General features: G+C 39.2%; 1 long non-coding RNA gene across 1 annotated transcript in view; it reads right to left on the bottom strand.

Moving 5' to 3' along the window:
- LOC143663637 (uncharacterized) overlaps positions 1-22,963 on the bottom strand; it is a 31,358-nt gene that overhangs the window by 5,770 nt on the left and 2,625 nt on the right. The window contains exon 2 of the long non-coding RNA XR_013166085.1: positions 21,310-21,439. This is a non-coding gene — a long non-coding RNA (uncharacterized LOC143663637). The remainder of the gene's footprint in view (positions 1-21,309; positions 21,440-22,963) is intronic.

The raw sequence follows: 22,963 nt of genomic DNA, 5'->3' as shown, positions 1-22,963 counted from the left end.
TTCAAAATTTGGTTATTCATTGCTTCATTTACCCAACAACTATTAGGTGCATACAATGTGCCAGGTAACCTATATGCCCCTTCAAATATGCCTTCACCAATGTAAGATTGAAAGAAAGGAAATTTGTAAAAGGGGTGGGGGAATAAGAAAATTGTTTTAGCAGTTATAAACTACTGTCTTTGCTTTCTGTATTCTGAGGCTATTAAATGAGTTTACAATCCTCAGGCTAAATTTTAAAAAGAACACCCAGGCCTTCTTCAAGTTTATTCATCATGAATAGATAGCTATTTGGTTACTCTTGGCACTTTATACAGACAGCTATAGTCACAATGATTACTCCATTTCAGAGACAAGTTAGAAGTGAGTAAGTGTGGGACAGGCATCACAACATCTCACTGCACTCTCACTATACCTCCTGGATAATAGATATGGATCCTGCTTTACAGAAGAGCCTAAGAGATGGTATGAGTCTTGCCCTGGGCTTGCGCCCTGGAGTCCAGCAATCTGGCATTGTCTGTGACTATAGCCATCAGCCCAAATACCAGCCAGCTGTCCAAGAGTCCACCAGGCTGGGAAACAGGGTGCCAGGAAACTTTGGGAAGGTGAGGAAGACCTAAAATGGTTTCTTTTGAAAAACTATATCAGAACGCTTACGTTTGCATCTTTGTCACAACAGTTATAAATAATTGCTTCTTTTAAAACTATTTATCTTCCAGTGTTTCAAAGTAGAAAGAATAGCATATAGCATAATTAATCCCATATACCTATTCCTAGTAAAACACTACTTTTTTTTTTTTAATTCAAAAACGTGCTGAGGCATGAAAGGAGGTCCATGAAAAAGATGGAAAGAGACAAACTGGTTCTTTCCATCTGGTTCCAATTGGTTGGGTAGTCCTAGCTTATTCAGTAATTCATGTTGCCCCTTTAAGACTCATTTTCCTCATTAATGGATGTGGAAAGCATGGATGAGATTTCTGGGGTCTTTCTAGCCCTCTCCAGACCTGGGGTCTCTCTGGGGTCTTTCTAGTCTTTGATTCTGAGGTTGACTCATTCACTACTAAGCCACAATTATCTCTTGCCTTAACCACCAATTCCTGCTTTACTTCATTCCATTCTTCATCTAGGAGCTTTTAAAAGTCAACTTTGAAAACACAAACTTGATCATCTGATAGCATTACTCCTCTCCTAAAATCCCCTCAGTGCCTTCACATTTCCTCAAGGGCAATGTTCAAACTGCTTCACAAGACTGTGAGAACCTGCCTGACCTGGTCTGGGCCTGGGTCTGAGCCTGCCTCCCTTCTTCTCTTCTTAGCGGCCCAAATGAGGATTTTTCTGCCCTCAGGCTCTTTCGTTCTGCTGTTCCAGCATCTTGGGACGTTCTTCTGGGCCTTAGCATCCCACCCCTCCCCCAACCTAACACAGACACATGCTTCTTGGGTAACTTGTTCTCATTCTTCAGGTATCAGTTTAAATGTCACACCCTCCACCAAGCATAAGCCTAAACTAGATCAAGTTCTTCTAAGACTATATATACTCTAACACAATTTAGTGACCCTAAACATTTTAATTGATCAGTTCTTTGTGTATCTATTTAATGACTGATTACCCAACAAGGCAGTAAAATTCCAAAATCCCAGTTTTTGCTGTTTTATCCAGCACTGCAATTCTAGCACCTAGTACTGTGCCAGACCCACAATAGGCATTCAAATCAATATTTTTGAATTCATCAGTAGTTCCCTGGTAGGCATTAGGAACACAAGTAAACTCATGGTTTAGTGGAGATGACAAACTGAGAAGCAGATAGAAAAATGACTATGCATTTCTAGAAGTTCTGGGAGAAGAGGATGGATGCACAGGGCCAAGGAGACCCATTAAAGGTGCACCTAATCCAATCTTGGCAGGATACTCACTGAAGGAGGCGGGGACTTCATAGAGAGAATCCATTCAACAAGCATAAGTGGCAAGTTGTATATGGAAGGAGGGAGGAGGGCTCATCTCAGTGACCTTTCAGGAGTGTTCAGACTCCATATTTCCTCTCAAACTCACCCAGACTACTTGGCTGATGATCATGGGCCCTCTATCCTTTCACAATTATACAGTGGTTTGCAAGCAGAGATACTGTTACAGAATCCAAGTTGGGCTGAGTTAATCAAGGGGTAGGAACTGGGTAAACCTATTTTTTTTTCAAAAAGTGGGGAAGTGGGAACTACAACCAAGGAAAGGTATTTTCCTTAGTATAAACTGCAAAAGGGTAGCATAACTTCTTTGCAATTAAGGAAGAATTACAGAAAATGTGTCAGTAAGTATAAGGTCATATTAAACTGAAAGTCCAAATAAAATGGATCATTCACACCCAAAGAGAATTTTTAGTTCAAGCCTTGACTAGCATGATTTCTTTGGTAGTCTTATCATTTACTTCTATTTTATTGTTTCAGTAAATAAAAATTTAACTGTTAAAGCATTAAATACCTTATAAATATTAGACTCCATAAATTTGTTGTCATTAATACTATTGAAAAACAAGGTTTTAGAAAATATCAAATGTTTCAGAAAAAAACAATTTTTTTCTTATCATTATACTAATATACATTTAAAATATGTATTTTAAACTAAAATTGTTTCATATTGTCCTGAAAAATCTTCCTTCAATATAGTATCTTGAATCTACTATATTCAGATCTAGCTCATTTTTTTTTAACAACTTCATATTAAAATTAAAAATTTTAAAGCATTCCAGGAACAACCAGCTGGAAATAGTCTTTAAAACAAAACATCTGCATTAAGTCTGCATTATGTTTGTCTAAATGGGGTACTTAAAATTTTTGTTTTTTGCTGTGTTCACATACACAGCATAACATTTCTCATTTCAGCCACTTTCCCATATTCACTTCAGTAGTGTTACTTAAATTCACAGTGTTATGTTACCCTTAAGCATTAATTCTCCATTGCCCACCTCTACCCTGGTCCTTGCTATCCCATAATCTACTTTCTGTTTCTATTAATGTGCATATACTAGTTATTTCATATGAGTAAGTTCATACAATATTTGTGACGATTGTGCCTAGCTTATTTCATTCAATGTGATGTCTTCAAGGTTCAACCATATTGCAGCATGCATCAGAACTTCATTCCTTTTTATGGCTAAACAAAATTTATCATTTTCACTAGATATGTCTCCCAGAAGAATTACAGCAAAATTCATTCAGACATAAAGCCTACCAAATAAAGAAGAAATTACTTTTTGGGGAAGAAATGTCCCCAAATTGGGGTTCTGGGAGGTTAGAAGCAGAAGGTAGAAAAGCAATACCTAAGAAATAAAGTCAGTATCTCACATCCCTCTGGTTTAGGGGCATTTGTGATAAGCACTTTCATGAATATAAAGGAAACTTTTTTTTATCCATTTACAGGACAAAGCCTTTTCAAATTTGGTCTAGAGATAAGGTAGAATAGATAAGCCAAAGAATTTTAGTTTGCATACGCATATCACACCACATTGACTTCCAAAATTCCTCTGGAATTTGGTTATAATCTGAACAATGATTTTTTTCCCTATATATAATCCTAAAAGAGTTTTACGTTATTTACATATGATTCTCCTACATAAAAAAAAAATTTTTTAGAGCAGTTTTAGGTTTGCAGAAAAATCATACAGAAAGTACAGAGTTCCAATATACTACCCACCCACTGACACACACAGTTTTCCCTATTAACATTTTTCATTAGTGTGTTACATTTGTTACAATTGATGAACAAATATTATTATAATTATATTAACTAAAAGTGCTTGGTATACATTAGGGCCTCTCACTCTTTGCTAAGTGTTTTCGTGGTAATATATTCAACCTACAGGTTTTGATATTTTTAGGAGTCAGATGGCATGAACCTTGCAACAACTTTTGCATAGACTATCTTCTTTTTTTTCTAACGCAGTTCTTTTCCATACAATCCATCCAATGTGTACAATCAAATGCTTTCAGTAGATCACAAGATCTTGAAGATGCTTCCCTACATTTTCTTCTAGGAGTTCTATGGTCCCGGCTCTTACACTTAGGCTTCTGATCCTTTTTTTTTTTTTTTTTTTTACTGCTTGTGAGAATATCAAGAATTCAACTTGAGGAAGTTGAATTTCTCCCCGTTCTCGCCATTCCCCGAAGGGGGCTTTGCAACTACTTTCCCACTCACTGATCAAATCACTCTGGGATTCATTGGGGCATCACTCTGGACACTTTGATCCATTTTTAATTCATTTTTTATGTAAGGTTTGAGATAGGGGTCCTCTTTCGTTCTTTTTGCTATAGCTGTCAAGTTCTCCCAACACCGGTTGATTGGATTTTTAGCAGCCTTGTCAAAAATCAACTGACCATAAATGTGCAGGTCTATTTCTGAACCCTGAATTTGATTCCAGTAATTAATATGTCTATATTTATGTCAGTTCCAAGCTATTTTGACCACTGTCGCTTTGTAATATGCTTTAAATAGGATCGTTTCTTGAAGAAAAAAATATGGGATTCAGAAAAGGTCTCCTTAGGAAAGTGCTTGGTGTAATACAAAAGACAGGAAATGACTGCCTACCTGAGAGTCAGCCTTGACTACTGCCTTTTACAAACCCCGATATCTAATCAATGGAGAAGTTTTATAAATTCTACCTTTCAAACAACTCTAGACTTTTGTCTTCTCTCCATGCTCACTGTCAACTAAGACCTATTCTTCTTTGCCTAGACTGCTACAATAGCTTTTTTTTTTGTATGCTGCACACTGGGGGTCACATTTCATTCTTTCCTGTGTGCTGTGCATATTCCATTCTTACAGCAACATTTATTGATTTTTTTTTTTTTTTTTGAGTGCGTGGGCCAGGAATGAACTCCAGTCTCCCACATGGTAGGCCAAAATTCTATCACTGAACTACCCATACACCTACAATTCTTCTTAATTGTTTCCAGCAGGTAGAAAAACATTAGGTCCTGTTCTCCTGAAGCCTCTATTCCAATGTGGAAGTCTAGCAATAAAATATACAGACAACTAATCTGAAATAAAAATTCATTCTATGGAGCAGAGGGAAGTGTGATGGGGTCCTGAGATAATCAAAAAAGGATAATCAGGGAGGGTCTCCTTGGAGGGGTGATATTTGAGCAGCATTAGGCTTAGGCCTTTGATCCATTTTTAATTAATCTTTTATGTAAGGTGTGAGATAGGGGCCTTCTTTCATTCTTTTTGCTATGGCTGTCAAGTTCTACCAACACCGGTTGAGTGGATTTTTAGCAGCTTAAACGGTACAGAGGCCTGGAGGCCCGAGGGAAGGAGGAAGCTGGATCCATTCAGGCCACAGGAAGAGGGGTCAATGTGACTGGAACAAAGTGGGCAGGAGGAGAAGGAAGAGAAATCAGAAAGAAGAGAAATCAGAAAGAAGTCGGTCTGGCTAGGGCCAGAGTGTGTAAGGCCGTTGGGGTCATAGTAAGTCATTTGAATTTTTGACTATGTCAGAATTTTCATCTGCATGCAGAGGAATGACTAGGTATGATCATATTTGTAAAGATCACTTAACTGCTGCCAGGGACAAATTAGGGGGAATAGGAACCCTTCTGCATTGTTGGTAGGTGTATAAAATGGGGCAGCCACCGTGGAAAACAGTTTGGCCATTCCTTAAAAAACAAAGAATTACCATGTGACGGAGCAATCTGATTTCTAGAGATATACCCAAAAGAATTGAAAACAGGGGCTCAAACAGACATGTGTAAACCAACCTTCATAGCAGCATTATTCACAGTAGCCAAAAGGTGGAAACAAACCAGGTGTCTATGAACAGATGAACAAACAAAAAGTGGTATATCTATACAATGGAATATTATTCAACCATGAAGAGAATGAGGTTCTGATACATGCTGAAACATGGATAAACCTTGAAGACATCACGTTAAGTAAAATAAACCAGACACAAAAGGATAAATACTGCATGATTCCACTTATATGAAATAACTAGAAAAGGCAAAATTCATAGGAACAGAAAGATTACAGTGCACTGGGGTTGGGGTGGGAAAAGGGGAGTTAATGATTAATTGGTAGTTTTTGTTTGGGGCGATGGAAAAGTTTTGGTAATGGATAGTAGCACAGTATTGTGAGTGTAATTAACACCAGTGAGTTGTCCACTTGCAAGTGGTTACAGTGGAAAACTTTATATTGTATATATTGCCACAGTAATTGTTTTTGTATTTTTATTGTGAAATCTTCACACACACATACAGTCTATACATGGTGTTCAAGTTTGCTAGCTGCCAGAATGCAATATACCAGGAACAAAACGGCTTTTTAAAAAGAGGAATTTAATAATTTTCTAGTTTTACAGTTCTATGGCCACAAAAATATCCCAATTAAAGCAAATCTTTAAAAATGACCAAATTAAGGCACTAACAAGAGGCTACCTCCACTCAAGAAAGGTGGATGAAGCTCAGGGTTTCTTTCTAAACTAGAAAGATAAATGGTGAACATGGTGACATTTGCTAGCTTTCTCTACAGATTTCTTGCTTCATGAAGCTCTCCCTGGGAAGTATTGCTTCTTCATCTCCAAAAGTCTCTGGCTGAGTGGGCTCTGTGTTCTCCCATGGCTCTCTCTTGACTCTAAAAGGGACTCTCTCCAAAATGTTTCCTCTTTTAAAGGATTCCAGTAAACTAATTAAGACCTACCCAGAATGGGTGGAATCATATCTCCCTCTAATGGAAGGTTAATATTCACAATTAGGGAGTTACATCTCCTTGGGGGATAATTTAAGCAAGTTTCCAACACACAGTACTAAATAGGTATTAAAAGAAACAGTGTTCCCTTAAGATTGGATTAGGATCAAAGTATGGCTTTTCAAGGGTACATAAATCCTTTCAAACCAGCACATATGGTATACAATCAATGGCTCACAATCTCATCACATAGTTGTGTATTCATCACCATGATAATTTTTTAGAACATTTGCATCACTCCAGAAAAAGATGTGAAAAGAAAAAAGAAAAAACTCATACATCCCATACCCCTTGCTCACCCCCATTGACCACTAGTATTTCAATTTACCCAATTTGTTATCCTTTATCCCTCTGTTATTTATTTATTTTTACAATAAATTTATTTTTATAAAAGAAAAAGCGTATAGAGATTCTGATATTTCTTTAGAAAAATTATCTAAAACATGGAAATAGAGCATAAAAAAACTAAGTATCTTTTCAAAGTCATACTTGAGTACTGCTTTAACAGGACTACTCCAGGATTATTTCATTCTCTAGGGAAGTGTCTCCTTTTTTGCCAGGCTATTTGCTATTCATCAAGGCCCTTTACTATGGGAAATAACTTGTAGATTTTTGTCAGCTAGAGATGCAAATAAGTTATCTAGTAGAAAAGATTAAGCAAATGCTTATTGCCCTATATAACTAGTTTTGTTTGTGACCTAGCAAATTTATTTCAGCATTTCTTTCATGTCAAACATTATAAATCTCTATTCTTCAAATGTTCTTCGAACCAGCTTTACAATCTGCTGATTCCTTCATTAATAAGTTAAATACATCTTTGACACATGCTCACCATTTATTTGTCTGGGAGCCATATTTTAACTTTTTGAAAGTTATACTTTGGGCAGCTCAGTAATAAATATCATTTTCCTTCCCTCCAATACTCCTTTGTTTCCTCTCTTTGTAGTGAATGCTATAAAGAAAAGACCTTTCCCTTGGTAAGAAATGTACCCAGTATCTACATTGTGCTCTCCTTATTTTCCTCAGCTTGAACTTTACAATCAAGTTAGGTTTTGAACGTGTGAAATTTAAGATGCCCATGAGACATGCCAGTAGAAGATGCCAAATAAGTTCTGAGCTTGGAGTTCAGGAAAGGGGCCTGGACTGGAGATGAAGGTTTGAGAATTATCATGAGTCCAGAAGGCACTTAAAGCCATGGAGGCATCAAAGAGTAGGAAAAGAAGGAAAGAAAAAAAAGAACAGACACAGATTAGTTTACCTGATATAATATCAAATAGGAACTGCCATATTTAGAGACCCTTGATGGATTAGGAGACTGAAAAGTGAACAAAAAGGTCAGAAAAAAACACCAGAGCATAGTGCTGTAGGAGGCAACCAATGGATCTAGGTCAAATGCTGCCAGAGGCTGTGCTGGATAACAGCTAGATGTACATACTAGATTTGGCAACGTGGAGGACAATAGTGATTTAGAAAGATCCGTTTGTGTGGAGTGCTGCCAAGCTGTATGTGAATGTTTAGGAGGGAAAACAAAAGCTAAGTATCTGGAGACTGCTTAAGTAGAAAACATATACTACCAAAAGACCTGAGGCTTTTGGAAGAAATTTAGACACTTAGCATTTATTACTTCCTGCTACTATCTTGATGGTTTCACAAATGTGAAATTCAACAAGATTTATTGGGTGCCTACAACACACCACCCTCTGTTCTACATGGTAGAATTATTAAGAGCAATGCTTGTGGAATGCTTATACTCGAGGGGAGTGTGGATTTGGAGGCAGGCTGCCTGGACTCAAATCCCAGCACAATTTTACTAAGCAGCTCTATGATCTGTAAAATGAGGATAGACAGTAGCACGTCCCTTATAAGGCTGTTGTTAAGATAACAGGTGTTTAGAATATGGCTAGCCCATATAAAGTGCTCGATAAAGGTTAGCTTTACTGTTATAATCATTTCCAGGGAGCTTACAATACAAGGTGATAAGTGCCATAATTAAAGAATGCGTTAGGGTTTGAGGGCCCAGAATAGTTTGCTTGGGTCTAGTAAAGGCCCAGGAAAGATCCCCATTGAGGTGACTCTTGATCTATTTCTTTTATTTTTAATTAATTTATTTATTAATTAAAAATATTAAGAACAAACAAACATTAACATATCATTCTGTTCAACATATATAATCAGTAATTCTCAACATCATCACATAGTTCCATATTCATAATTTCTTAGAACATTTGCATCAATTCAGAAAAAGAAATAAAAAGACAACAGAAAAAGAAATAAAACGATAACAGAGGAAAAAAAAAGATTATGCATACCATACCCCTTACCCCTCACTTTCATTTATCACTAGCATTTCAAACTAAATTTATTTTAACATTTGTTCCCCCTATTATTTATTTTTAGGCCATATGTTCTACTCGTCTGTTGACATGGTAGATAAAAGGAGCATCAGACACAAGGTTTTCACAATCACACAGTCACATTTTGGTCTATTTCTTGACTGTCTGGTTTTTCCTCATGATGATCCTATGAGGACATATAGTATTTTACAAAGAAATTGGAGCTTAGAAAAAAACAGAGGACAGATGTTGCAAGCTTGTTGCGGAATGCGAAAAGCTTCCTTGAAAGAGTCTGTAAATCATTATATATCTTGCACAGGTTCTATCACCTGATGCTTGATGGAATTTCTCAACATGCATTTAAATGTGGAGATAGAAGGAGGGAGGCCTGGAAGCACCAGGATTTTAGCTATATTATCTAGCTACTTCTACTGTGGTTGCATTGCATTGTTAATAAGGACTCTGAGCAAATTTAGTGTGTAGCAAAAAAAGGAGGGATAGTGACCTAATCTGACCACAGCATTCACTTGTTTAAAACCCATCCATTAAAAAATAAACAAATAATAGGGGGGACAGGGGTTAAAATAAATTGGGTAGATGGAAATACTAGTGGTCAATGAGAGGGAGGGATAAGGGGCGCGGTATGTATGAGTTTTTTCTTTTGTCTTTTTATTTCTTTTTCTGGAGTGATGCAAATGTTCTAAAAAATGATCATGGTGATGAATACACAACTATGTGATGATATTGTGAACCACTGATTGTATACCATGTATGGAATGTTTGTGTGTTAAGATTTATCAGTAAAAGTATTTTTAAAAAATAAAACCCATCCATGTTTCTCCATTGTAAAACCCTCAACGAATCCTCAGGATAAGTCTCTATTTATATTCTTCTTATTCTGAAATCTCCTATTATGAGAAGCTTTCCTCTATAAACACATTTAGTCCCTACTTTTGAGACCAGGTCCCATTGAGGTTTTTTATGTTGTTGTTGTTGTTATTAAGTTTTTCTAATTATCGTTCTAAAACTGCTGTTAACTTTTTTTTAAATCGTGAACTATAACATATAATAAAAAAAGCAACAAATTTCCAAGTCCACCTTAACAAGCAGCCATAGAACAGATTCTAAAGTTTGGTATGGGTGGCAGTTCCATGATTCTTCACCCCTTCCCCTAGCTGCTCCAAGACACTGGAGACCAACAGAAACATCAATGCAATGACTCAGCAGACATACTCATCTGTTAAATCCTACCTATCCTCTCTGTTACATTCATCCCTCTCCTTAAATAACATATATACATAAAAGCAAAAACCTCAAAGCACATAACAGCAAACAGCTGCAGAACAGACCCCAGAGTCTGGCATGGTCCACAATTCCACAATTCCACAAATCCAGGCCTTTACCTCTAGCCACTTCAAGGCACTGGAGGCCAAAAGAAACACCAGCACAATGATTCAGCACTCATACTCATCTTCCAAACGCAACCCTCTCTGTACAACTCCACCATCACCCCGATCTCTCTGGACCATGCCCACTCCGACTCTCTCATGTTGGGATAGGGAGATGGAAGTAGCTGATGCTACACTTCCTTTCCCCCTTTTTGTCAGGATGGCATTGTTGATCCCACAGTGCCAGCACCAGGCTCATCCCTGGGGGTCATCTCCCACACCACCAGGGAGACTCCCATTCCTGGATGCCAGGTCCCATGCAGTGGGGTGGGCAATGATTTCACTTGCAGAGTTGGGCCCAGAGAGAGAAAGGCCACATTTCAGCAACAAAAGAGATTCCCCAGAAGCAACTCTCAGCCACACCCATACGAAGGCCAAGCCTCTCTGCTACATACACAAGCCCCACAAGAAAAAGCCTCAAGAATAAGGATTAAGAACTTTGGATCTAAAGCCTAGTGAAAGAGAGTGAAGTCTTCGGTGAACAAACAGTACTGTCATTCCCTGGGAGCCTTTTAAAAATGCAAAATCTGATGCCCCACCCCAGATCCAGTGAATCTGAAATTGCATTTTGACAAGCTCCCTATGCACATTTAGGGGTAAAGGGGAACTTAGGAAAACTTCAAGGATTTAAGAGGTTTTTGAATAGAAATAGTAAAAATTAAAATATATTTTGGGTTTCAACCTTCGAAAGTGTTAGGCAATGAATTTGTTAGGTAAAAGCAAACAAAACCACTAAGTCTACCATGGAAATGTTTTCCAAAGTCAGATTTATTTATTTATTTATATACTTATGTATATTGTGGCAACATATTTACAACATAAAATTTTCCATTTAACCACTTTCAAATATACAACTCAGTGGTATTAAGTTCATTCACAATGTTGTACTACCATTATATCACCCTCCATTCCCAAAACTCAAAATCCAATTGAAAGTTCTATTTGCTACAAGCTCAAAATAAAATGGCTGACATTTAGCATAATGTTTCACATGAGTTGCTATAGGGTTCAACTTTTTGACATTGGAAAGTCTGTCACTAATATGGGGTAGGGAGATGGAACTATCTGATGTTCTCCAGGGACCCATCTGGAGGTTGTAGGTTTCTGGAAAGTTACTCTAGTGCTTGGAACCCTTACGGAATCTTACATATTGCTGTGGGAGTTAGGTTCAGGTGTCAACTTGGCCAGGTGAAGGTGCCTAGTTATATTGCTGTGGACATGAGCCAATGGCATGTGAACCTCATCTGTTGCTGATAACATCTTCTTTCTCTTTGTATTCTTTAAATTACCCTCAGTGGTACTCTTCAATTCTGTGCCCTCCTTCAGACCTCCCTCTCCTGTCTTTTTATTTCAGCTGGCAGAACTTCTTTTAGTATTTCTTGTAGGGCTGGTCTCTTGTTGACAAATTCTTTCAGGACTTCATCTGTGAAAACTTTAATCTCTCCCTCAATTTTTTTTTTTCAAGTTTTAAAACTCAAGTTTTAATAGTAACAGCAGTTCACACAATTAAGCTGGCAATTCAGTGAACTGAATCTTTTACAAATTTCAAGCTTTAAAACATCATGGGGTGACTTTATAGCCTACTATTTTCACATCCTTGTAGATATCTTGAATTAGTCAGGCATCTGTTACCCCAAAGAAATCAGAAATCTATTTTAATAAATTTTTTTTCAGCATTACAGTTGTGCTCAGATTGCTGTTTCTCCCTCAATTTTGAAGGACAATTTGGCTGGGTACAGAATTCTCAGCTGGAAATCTTTCTCTTTCAGGATCTTGAATATATCACATCACTGCCTTCTCACCTCCAGGGTGCTAGTTGAGTAGTCTGAACTCCGTCTTATTTGGTTTCTCTTGTATGTAGTAGATTATTTTTCTCTTGCTGCTTTCAGGATTTTCTGGTTCTCTTCAATATTTGACAGACTGATTAGTATGTGCCTTGGGGAAAACCTATTTGGATTTATTCTGTTTAGAGTTCTTTGGGCTTCTTTGACTGGTATATTTATGTCATTTATGATGGCTGGGACGTTTTCCCCCATTATAGCCTCAACTACTCTTCCTAGCCCTTTACTCCTCTCTTCTCCTTGTGGGACACCAGTGATTCTTATATTTGCATGCTTTGTTTTGTCTATCATTTCCCTGAATTCCCATTCAATTTTTTCCATCTTTTTTGCCATCATTTGCTGTTTTGAGTCTTCAGAGTCAATTATCCTGTCCTCTATATCACTTATTCATTCTTCTGTCTCTTCAAATCTGGTGTTGTGTTGCCTCTAGTATGTTTTTTATTTGGTCAACAGAATCTTTAATCTTTGTGATTCCCACTGTTTTTCTATTTATTCTTTCAAATTCCTCTTTGTGCTCTTCTACTATATTCTTGATCTCCTTTATGTCATATGCTATTCCACTTCTTTTATTAAGTAGCATTGTATGAACATCTTTGATTAGTTGTTCCAATGTCTGTGTCTCCTCTGGTGATTTAATTCGGTCATTAGGCAGGGCTCTATATCTGTCTGCATTGTGATATGCTTAGTGATCTTCTGCTGTCTTTGTTGCGTGTAAATATTTCTATTAATTTACTTTGGGAATTCACTTCTTTCAGTAGTCTAAGGCCTTGTGTTTGTGGGATGGTTGAACAGCAGTGAGGAGGGCATGGGGTGGAGCACTCAGAACAGTGATTTGTTTCAGGGCAGGTATGGGCACATGTTACACTGATGCTTGTGAACGTGGGCACCCAGCGGCCAGGGAGGACGTAGCTGTGTGGGTGCACTGGTCTGGGGGGCGTAACCCTAGTATGTGCTGGTCTAAGGCCTGGGGCCCTTTGTGCACATGCATAGAGCTGTGGTAGCAGGTCGGTGTTACGCCTTCATGGATTGGGGGCAGATGTGACCCAGCTTTGCAGGTCGGTACTTTCTCAGAGCTGGGAAGTGAGGCTGAGGGTGGTGCACATGCACGGTTCTAGGACTCCTGTAAAGTGTGGTTCCCAGAGCTGAATGATGTGATTGGGGCCCATGCATATGTGTGGGCCTGGGAGTGCCGTAAACGGATGTACTCAGCTCTGGGATGGCGGGTGAGGCTATGCCACACTATGGGCAGGGCCAGGGGTAGCCTAGGTATGGAGGTTAGTGCCCGCAACCTTTATATGGTGGCAACAGCCTGCAGGGAACAGGGAGTGGGAGGTAGTGCTCAGGAGGTGTGCAGGAGAGGTGGGTTGGGCTACACTTGAGGTTGGGGTGTGGGACAGGTATGTGCATTGGTGACAGGTGGGTTGGGGGCATGACTAGAGCACGGAGAATGGGAGCAGGTGACTGGGTTCAGGTGCATGGGGTGTGGGGTGAGTTACTTGTCACAGGGTTGTGCTGGTGAGAGCAGCACACCCAAGGAACACGGCTTGGCTTATTTCCTGGTCTTTGCTCCATCCATGCACTCCCGTGCACTCCCATGAGCTCTGCGCCTCCATGCCAGACCCCAGCTTTCTGCCTTTCAGTTCCTCAGCCTCTGCAACTGGGGCTGCCACATGTGGTGTAGAAGGCTCTCTCAGGTCAGCTGCACTCCCAAATTGCTGCCTCTGTCGCCCTCCTGTCCCTTCTCTAACTTTTCTGTAGAGCAGTGCTAATCTTGAAGTACTCTAGTCAGCCATCTTCCAGGAAGTCCCCTGTAATTATTCTTTTATTATTAAATGCTTACAATTTATCTGTTCTGAACTCTTGATCTACTTCATTACCATGAAGATACATTCTTTTTCTAATGCAATTTTACTGAGGTGTATTTATATGCACTATAATCATCAAAGTGTATAATCAATGATTCATAGAATCATCATGTAGTTGTGCATTCATCACTGCAACCAATTTTTGATGGAGATACATCTTAAAGGCATATAAAAGTTTAAGAAGTATATTAGTCAGGGTTCTCCAACAAAACAGAACCAACAGGATTTACATCTATTTATATCTGTATCTTAAATATATATTATGAGATTTATTATAGGTATTGGTTCATGTGACTGTGGAGACTGGCAAGTCTGAATTCCACAGGGCAGGTCACAAATAGGGAACTCATTGAAGGTTTTGAGGAATTTCCCAGAAGAAGCTGCCTAGCCGAAGTAAAGATAGAAATTCTTCCTGACTGAGGAAATCAGTTCTTTCTTCAAGACCTTCGACTGAGTAGATGAGACTTCTCACCTTGCTGAAGGCAATCTTCTTTGTTGATTGTAGATGTAATCAGCCATACATACAATCAACTGACTAATGATTTAAATCCATGAAATACCTTCACACTATCAATCAGGTTAGTACTTGCTTGACCAACTAACTGAACACCATAACCTAGTCAGATTGGCACATGAACTTAACCATCATAAGAAATATTATAAAGACTTGGAGAAATTTTTTTTGAAACATTTTGGGGATATGGCTTTCTTTTTTTAAGCCTAGAATACCTCTAAGTGTAAATTTTAAAACAGAATTGGATTTTAAATAAACTGTTCTAATAACTTAATCATAACAATCCAAAATCTAAAGTGTTCTTTTCAAGAAGTCATGATAAATCTTCCTATGACTACAACTCAAGGAACTTTGAATACCCGAAAATGCCCAAAAGAATCACAGACTGAAATATGGACAAATGAAGCTTTAACTATCATAGTTATGTGCTCCATTATATATTCACTTGCTCCTGCTGCTTGCCTGAAAACATGAACTTCTTTGTGCGTGGCTCACAATCCTTCTTTGAATACAGATATTGTTGAAAAGTGGAGCTTATAGGCTGCAAGGGGCTGAAGTTGTTGCTTCTTGAGAATGTGTTTATAGATCTCTCAAATGAGAGACACAAAGAACCATATTCTTCCTTTGTTCCTTACATGGAACAAGTAAGGCTCAGAGTAACATACAAAAATCAGAGGGAAAATGGGACTCAACCATAAAAATTCTGAATTATTCTGTGTTTGTTGATCGTTATTAAAGATATCTGTGTATGGCTTTGCAAAACACAAACAATAAGAAAACAAGGGGAAAAGGCTTCAGAGGTAAAAGCTTTCCCTCAATATTAATAAATGTTTGTTCTCAAGGTACTGTGGGGAATTCAAGGACAGCCACGAGGGGAGCCCTGCCTTAAATCTTTGACTTTACATTCTTGGGGAAGATGAACACAGAAACCTGGTCCAGTGCAAAATGAAAATTTGGGAACCCTTAACATTTTTTCAAGAATCTTAAGACAGAACATAAATTAAGTCAAGCACAGGGCTTTTATAAGTGTGTGATCCTATGCAACTGTACAGGTCAAAAAGAGACAAAATCAGGCCGATCATAGTGGCTCAGTGGCAGAGTTCTCGCCTGCCATGCTGGAGACACCCAGGTTCAATTCCTGGTGCCTGATCATGCAGAAAAAGAAGAGAGAGAGAGACAAAATAGAATTAAATAAATGCTAGAGAAAAGCACAGAGTACGGAGGAAATAAAAAAGGAAAAATCAATTAGGCACCTAAACTATAGAAAGGAATCAGAAGATTGTTAGGGATTGAATGATGTCCTTCACAAAAGGCATGTTCAGGTCTCAGCCCCTGTTGATGTGCATATGCACCCATTTGTAAACAGGATCTTTGAAGATGAGGGTGGGCTTTAATCCAATATGGCTAAAGTCCCTATAAGCAAAGGAAATTGGAAGTAGAAGCCATGGGAGGAGAATGAAGCTGGAAGTAAGCAGAACCCAGAAGAGAAAAGAAAAAATGCTGTCATGTGCATTGTTGTGTGACAAAATGGCCAAGGACCCAAGGATCTTCAGCAGCAATCCCAGAATACCACAGTCTTCTGAGAGAAAGCATCACCTTGCTGACACCTCAGTTTTGTACTTTTCCTAGCTTCAAATTGTAAGCCAATAAATTCCTGTTTTAAGCCAGCCAAAAACATCTTGTCTCAGAGTTTTTGAGGCTAGAAGTCCATCAAGGTGTTGAGAGGATCATGCTTTCTCTGAAGGCTGTAGTGTTCTGGTGGTGGCATGCTGGAAATCCATAACTCAATTTATACCTCTGTCACATGGCCATCTCTCTCCCCATCTGTCCCCTCCTAATGTGTCCAAATTTCTTCTGCTTATAAGGACTCCAGTCATATTGCATTGAAACTCATAGTCATTCAATTTGGCCTCACCTTAACTGATCACATCTTTAAAGATCCTTTTTACAAAAGGATTCAATCTATAGGAGCAGAGACTAGGACTTGAACATATGTTTGTGGGGGACATGATTCAACTCATCATAGGAGTTGTAGGGAGTTGGTGGACATGTGGTGGAGGAAATGTAACGAGTTGACGGACAGGTTAAGGAGGCATAGGGAGAGTCAGTACAAAGGAATTTTCTTGTTCGCTCATTTCAATTCTGTAATATTTGAATCTTTTACAATGAGTCTGTATTTATGTATTTGTAATTCAAGTAGATAACTCACTAAAGAACCCTGTTGTTGTTTTAATGCTTATCTCAGGAGTCAGTAAGATAAATCTGTATTAATTATCAATTCTACATAAAAATATCTCAAAACTTAACAGCTAAAAATAACATAAATATTTATGACACACAATTTCTGTGGATCAGGAATTTGGAAGCAATTTAACAGGATGCTTCTAGCTTAAGATCTCTCAGGAAGAGTCAGTCAAAATATCACTTGGAGCACTCTATTCCTCCCCACTTGATAGACAGCTGCATCTTTTGTGCAGTACCAGCCACATTTCTGAGACAGGATGGTGAAGGTCAGAATAAATGGATTTGGCCTTATCGGGCACCTGGTCACCAGGGCTGCTCTAAACTCCCTCAAAGTACAGGCTGTGTCCATCAATGACCCCTTCATTGATGGTCTGCATATTATATAATTCCACCCATGGCAAGTTCAAAAGCATTGTCAAGACTGAGAATGGGAAATCTGGCATCAGTGTGAATCCTATTACTCTCTTCCATGAGTGAGATCACACCAACATCAAATGGGGTGATGCTGGTGCTGAATATGTTGTGGAGTCCACTGGTGTCTTCACGACCATGGAGAAGGCTGGTGCTCACTTGAAGTGTTGTGCCCAAAGTCATCATCTCTTCCCCTTTGCCCCTGTATTTATGACAGGCATTAACCATGGGAAGTATATGACAACTCCGTAAAGATCTTCAGCAATGCTTTCTGCATCACCAAGTGCCTAGCCCCCCTGACCAAGGTCATCCATGATGACTCTGGCATTGTGGAGGGACTCATAACCATCATCCATGCCATCACTGCCACCTAGAAGACTATGGATGGCCCCTATAGGAAAATGTGACATGAGAGATGTGGAGCTGCCAAGAATATCCTGTTTTTACTGGTACTGACTGTCAAGGCTTTGGGCAAGGTATTCCCAGAGCTGAAAGGGAAGCTCACTGGTATGGCCTTCCACATCCCCACTCCCACGTGTCCGTAGAGGATCTGACCTGTCAACTGGAGAAAGCAGCCAATACAATGACATTAAGAAGATGGTGAAGCAGGCATCAGAAGGCCCCCTAGAGGGCATCCTGGTCTACATGAATACCAGGTTGTCTTCTGCAACTTTAATAATGATGCCCAATCTTCTACTTTTTGATGCTGGGACTGGCCTTTTTTTTTTTTAATGCATGGTCCAGGAATTGAACGTGGGTCTCCCGCAGGCTTACTTTTGATACAAAGTGGCCCTCAATGACCACTTTGTTAAGCACATTTCCTGGTATGACAGTTGTCTTGGGGACAATGAATTTGGCTATAGCAACAGGGTGGAGGACCTTATGGTCTATAAGGCCTCCAAGGAGTAAGGGGCCATGTAGCCCCAGTAACAGTATGAGAGGAAGAGAGAGACTGTCAGCTGCTAGGGAGTCCCCAACTCTATCCCCCAACACTAAGACTTGCCCATCTTCCACAGCTTCCATCCCAGACCCCTGAGGAAGGGGAAGGGTTGAGAGTCCTACCATCAATAAAGTACATGTACCATCCATAAAGTATACCCAGCCAATAAAAAAGGTTGTCAGTTGGGGCTGCAGGTTCATCTGAAGGCTTAACTGGGAAGGGTAGGCTCTACTTACAAGATGGCTCACTTACATGGATGGCAAGTTAGGGCAGGCTATTGGCAGAAGCCTTGGTTCCTCACTAAGTGAATGTCTCCATAGGACTTGAGTGTCTTTGTGCCATGATGACTGATTACAAGTGACCCAAAAGAACAAATCAAAAGCCACAAAGTTTTTTATGACTTGGACCAGGAATTTGCAAACTACAACAGGCAACTGAAGCCAGCCTGCTGCCTACTTTTTTTGTGTGTAACTTTTTTTCAACTTTTAAAAAACTATATAGTATAACGTACATACAAAGCAAAGAAAGAAAAAAGCAATAGATTTCAAAGCACTCTTCAAGCAGTAGTTACAGGACAGATCCCAGAGTTTGTCATGGGCCACCATAGCATCATCTCAGGTTTTTCATTCTAGCTGCTTCAAAATATAGGAGGCTAGAAGGAATAAATATTTTTTTAATCATCACAATTGACTTTTTTCTTCTTTTTTTTGTATGTGAAAATAACATATATACAAAGAAGCAATAAACTTCAAAGCACAGCATAACAATTAGTTGTAGAACAGATTTCAGAGTTTGGTATGGGTTACAGTTCCACAATTTTAGGTTTTTACTTCTAGTTGCTCTAAGATACTGGAGACTAAAAGAAATATCAATCTAATGATATAGCAATCATATTTGTTAACTCTACCTTCTCTGTATAACTCCACCATCACCTTTGATGTTTCTAGCCCACTCTTGAGGGGGTATTTGGGCTATGGCTATTCTAAATTTTTCATGTTAGAAGGGGATGACAATAACATGGGATAGGGAGATGGAACTAGCTGATGTTCTGGGGAGGCTGGGCCCTTTAAGTTACAGGACTTATCTGGTCTACAGACTCATCTGGAGGTTGTAGGTTTCTGGAAAGTTACCCTAGCACATGGAATCTTTGTAGAATCCTGTATATCATCCTAGGTGTTCTTTAAGATTGGCTAGAATGGTTTTGGCAAGTTATGGTACATAGCTATGTCTAACTGAACCTTGCATAAGAATGACCTCCAGAGTAGCCTCTTGACTTTATTTGAGCTTTCTCAGTCACTGATACTTTATTAGTTACATTTCTTTTACCCCTTTTGTTCAGGATGGAATTGTTGATCCCATGGTGCCAGGGCCAGACTCATCCCTGGGAGTCATATCTTATGCTGCCAGGGATACTTTCATTTCTGGATGTCATGACCCACATAGGGGGGAGGGTAATGATTTCACTTGCAGAGTTGGGCTTAGAGAGAGTGAGTCCACATCCCTGCCACCATTTTTTTTTTTTGGCATGGACAGGCACCATGAATTGAACCCAGGTCTCTGGTGTGGCAGGCAAGAATTTTGCCACTGAACCACCATTGCACCACCCCCGCCACCTATTTTTGTAAATAAAGTTTCATTAGAACACAATCATGCTCATTTACTTATTAGCTGCTTTCATTTTACACTAGCGGAATTGAGTAACTGCAACAGAGTCTGTATGACCTGGAAAGCTTAAAATATTTTCTATCTAGGTTTTCACAGAACCAATTTTGACTCAGCCTTGAAAGTCATACACCATTACTTCTGTGGTATTCTACTGGTCACGCAGACAAACCCTTCTACAATGAGGGAGAGGCAAATACAAAAGCATTCATATCAGAAGGCAGAATCCTTGGGAGCCATTTTGTCTACTGGCTACCACATGTTATGTCTCTTTGGAGAGCTATAATATCTCTGTGCACTCACTACCTTGGATGGTAATTACTAGGTCTTGGGTGTACCTCTCCTACTAAAATACTAAAGCTCCTGGAGGCCTGGGCTGTGAGCTGCTCCATCTTTAGGACTTCAGATCCGGCACACTGCAGTCATAGCATAACAGGAGCCAGAGCTCAATGAGTGTTTTTTGACTGCACGAATGTAATCTGATTGGGAGTGGCAAGAAAGCTGTACTTCACTGGGCAGGAACATTTCAACATGTCTTGAATGAGGGTTGATACTTGATTAAGCAGAGAAAAGAAGATAAGAGAAGGGAAGACAAATAACTAGAGGAAAGAAAAAAAATTAGATATAGGCAGTAGTACAACTGTTGATCATTTGCCAGATGAATTATCATAATATGCTTTTCCTTAATGCCTTGTACACTAGTCAGGATCTTTTTGGCTGCAAATGACAGAAACTAAACTAGAAGGAAAACCAGGGGTGGGGTAGCAGGGCAAGTGGGTCTCGGGGCTGCCCAGGAGCTAGACTAAGTCACAGGAATCTCCCTCCCCATCTCCTCTGACTCTTATATGGACTGTGTCGCCCCTGGTTGTCTCCAGGCTCACCCTTCCTTGTTCTTCAGAGAGGAAAAGACTCTCTTTGATATGTCTGGATTAAGTCACAGGAGTGGGGGATGGGGATATTGTGGGGTGGGAGGAGGTAAGGATGGGGCACTTAAATTGGAGGCTTTCAGAAGAAACCTTGACTGGAGTCAGAAGAGTATTACTTCTCCCTAAGAAGCAGGATGCCTTCACAGATGGAAGAGAGGGATATTGAGCAGGTAAAACAGTACCACGAGCCTCCAAATCTCTTTTAAGCTGATGTCCCACAAGAAATGCATTTTACATCAGAACTCAACATATGTATATTGTAGTTTGGGTTCCCTGATAAGCAGATTCTGAGATAGAGCATTGCATGCACCTTGTTAATTAGGAAGCACTCTAGGAATACCCTGTAAGAGAGTAAAGGAAGTAGGATTGGGTAGAGTGAGAAATTGAACTGTAACGTACTTGCAACCTAGTTGAGGCCTCGACTGATCCTGCAGAGAGTTCTGAAGCTGGTTTGTCCCATTAGTGGCGTCCCAAATTGAGGTAAGGGTAGAGTAACAAATCATTCCAATTCCTCAGGATTGAGGGATTCCTAGGAATGAAGGAGTTTCAGTTTTAAAACCGGAAAGGGCCCTGGTTTTAAAGGACGAGTTGGGCACAAATTGGACCTTTGTCATTAACTGTGGGCTTTCCCAGAGCAGGGGCCTTATCCCTGGATGGTTCAGCTCTTTTAGACAAAGGGCAATTCTTAAGGAGGGATCAACAATGAGAGAATGCAGGAGGCCACATTTCTAGACTGAAGGGATGTGTGCCTTATTCCTGAAGGGAAGAATCGGGCAGTGCACCACAACATCTACTGCAATCTATAAAACACGGAATGTATCAGAAAAAAAAATCTACTTTTGTTATGTGTGATGTACTCTGACATTTTCTTTTCTATTGTATATATATATTTTAAAACATGCTGTTCATATGAAAAGGCACTTCACGAAAGAAGATATTCAAATGGTCAATAAACATATGAAAAGATCTGTCCATTTGTTAGTAGTTAGGGAAATGCACATTTAAGCCACCATACAATACCACATAACACTCTGCCCACAGGCTAAAATTAAGAAGAAGAAAAAAAGCCAATTGTTAGCAAGAATTTAGAGCAACCTGAACTTTCATATAAATTGGTATAAGCACTTTTAAAACTCTTTAACTAGAAAACAATTAAAAACAAAACAAAACTCATAGGACATTACAATACAAATGACGAACACTTATTGAACTATAGACTGTGGTTAGTAGAACAATTATAGTAATATTCTTTCATCAATTGTAACAAAGTTACCACAATAATGCAATTTGTTGACAATGGATAGTGGCGATATATAGGAACTGTATTTTATGTATGATTTTCTGTAAATCTACAACTTCTGTAACTTAAAAAAAATTACGTTAAAAAAAAACTATTTGACATTATCTTCCAAATTTTAGCATATACATACCCTTGGACCCAGAAATTGCACTCCTAGGTACATACCCAAGCAGAAATGTAGTAAAAATGTTATAACAGCTGTGGCAGATTGTATTTTTTTTTTTTAGAGAGGGCTGCAACAATTTTTCCCATCTCACATGCTTTTCTATAAATATTCTTTACTAGAGATGGGGTCTATGTCACCTCCCTTTGAAACTTGGCAGGTCTGTAATTCACTCATAACCAATAAAATGCTATGAAAGTGATGCTGGGTTACTTTCAAAAGCTAAGGCAGAAAAAGCCATGAAGCTTTTGCCTTGTTCCTGGAGATAACTCATGCTTAAAGCCCTGAGCCACCCAGTGAGAAGTTCAAAAACTCTGAGGCCACCATGCTGTAAAGAAGCCAAACTACCAGGAAAGGTCACATATAGGTGCTCCAAATGGCAGTTTTTAGATTTCTAGTCTTCCCCTCCCAGCTGTTAAAGATGCTCTGGCCCCTATTTCATGATATCCCCAGCCTCAAGTCATTTCTGCTGAGGCCATGGATTTTACCGGAGCAGAGATAAGCCATCTCCACCATGCCCTTTCCAAATTCCTATGAGAATCTGAAAGCATGGAAAAAAAAAAAAAGGTTGTTCTTTTACACCACCATTA

This window comes from Tamandua tetradactyla, chromosome 19, assembly GCF_023851605.1.
Source record: "Tamandua tetradactyla isolate mTamTet1 chromosome 19, mTamTet1.pri, whole genome shotgun sequence".
NCBI classification, from domain to species: domain Eukaryota; kingdom Metazoa; phylum Chordata; class Mammalia; order Pilosa; family Myrmecophagidae; genus Tamandua; species Tamandua tetradactyla.
This window is presented reverse-complemented; position numbering and strand designations above follow the sequence as displayed.